Source organism: Alligator sinensis, unplaced genomic scaffold (genome assembly GCF_000455745.1).
Source record: "Alligator sinensis unplaced genomic scaffold, ASM45574v1 scaffold1733_1, whole genome shotgun sequence".
NCBI classification, from domain to species: domain Eukaryota; kingdom Metazoa; phylum Chordata; order Crocodylia; family Alligatoridae; genus Alligator; species Alligator sinensis.
The window spans coordinates 236,316-237,941 of NW_005843231.1; positions in this window are offsets into that span (position 1 = coordinate 236,316).

Sequence of the window (1,626 nt, forward strand, 5' to 3'; positions counted from 1 at the left end):
GGCCATGGCTGGGCAGGCAGCTACTTCACTGCACATGAGCTGTGCACCAGTGCTGGGACATGCAGCCCCAGCTAGGTGGGGCTCCTGGTCCCAGGAAACACGCAAGGTAGGTATGATAGGGGGTGGGTATGGTAGAGGTGGCAGCAGTGGTGGGGAGGTGATGGGCATGGGTGGGATTGGGGTGGCAGTGGGGGTGTGTGTGTGTGTGATGGGTTGGGGATGGCAGCAGGGGGGGCATGGGGGAGAGAGAGAGTGGGGAGGACATCAGGGTAGAAGCGGCTGCCAGAGCTGAGCCTGAAGCCCCCCCTGCTCTCCTAGAGCAGCCTGGGCAGAGGGAGGCTGGCCTGGAGAGGAAGGGCTTGACCACGCAGAGGCAGGTCCCTGAGCCCCAGTCAAGGGACTACTGGGGCCTGGGCACAGGTGCAGGGGGCAGAACAGCAGCAGCTGGCACCACTCAGAGCCACAAAGCACAGGGAGGGGGACACATGACAGCTGCAGCACCAGGACATGGGTCCAGCAGTGGGGGGAGCAAGTGGGGGTGGGTAGGGGCTGTGGATCTTGGGTTTTTAAATTGGAGAATATGAGATTTTTAATCGGACAAAACCAGGATCCATGTAAATTATCAGACACCTACTAGGTAGAGTTGGATGCGGAATAAAATCTTAAAGCAGTTTTCAAGGACAGTACCCTAGTAAAAACCACAATGCCTATCCTTTCCTAGGAAGGCTTTCAACTTAGGGTGGAGACACCCTAGTTCCTCATTTATGCCTCACATCTGCTTATCCTTCTACCCCCACAACCCATACTGTCATATGTACCTGTCTGGTGACAGGTTTATTCCTGTAATTCAGGGGTGGGCAAAATACAGCCCGCGGGCCAGATCTGGCTTGCCATGTACTTTCATCTGGTCCATGGCACCCACCAACTCTTTATACCCCGCCCAGCCCTTCTGCCCATGAGGGTTGGAGTGAGGCACCCATGGATACAGCCCGCCCCCTCCCGCCAGCGTACCCTACTGCACCTCATTCCCACCCTCGTGGGCAGAAAGGCCTAGCCTAGCCAGCATGCAGCTTCCGAGCGGGGCTTCTGCTGCCACTGCTGCAGTTGCTGGGGGACATACTCAGCTTTCCCGGTGTCCCGTACGCTCTGGGATGCAGGTAGGGAAGCAGCAAGCATTGGGGAGCTGCAGTTGGGCAGGAGCACAGAACTTGGGGCTGGAGTTGGCAGCAGCGCGGAGGCCCCAAGCAGGGGGGTGGCAGCAGTGCAGAGCTTGGGTGGGCTGGGTGTGAGTGAGAGGGATGGTGGCGTGGTGTGGGGATCCTCCCCACACTCCCCCTATGGGGCGCAGGCCCCGCAGGTGGCAGCAGCAGCAAAGAGATGCTAGCGCCCAGCACAGGTCCTGCCACCTGTCAGTGCGCGGCTCCAGTCAGCGCTGCACCTAGTGGTGAGAAGCACGTGCCAGCTGGGCCACCTCTATTGCCAGGGCTCCCTGTGGTGCATGTACAGCTCCCACATTCACACACCACTGAAGGGAAGCTCCATGGATTCATAGATTCATAGATGCTAGGGTCGGAAGGGACCTCAATAGATCATCGAGTCCGACCCCCTGCATAGGCAGGAAAGAGT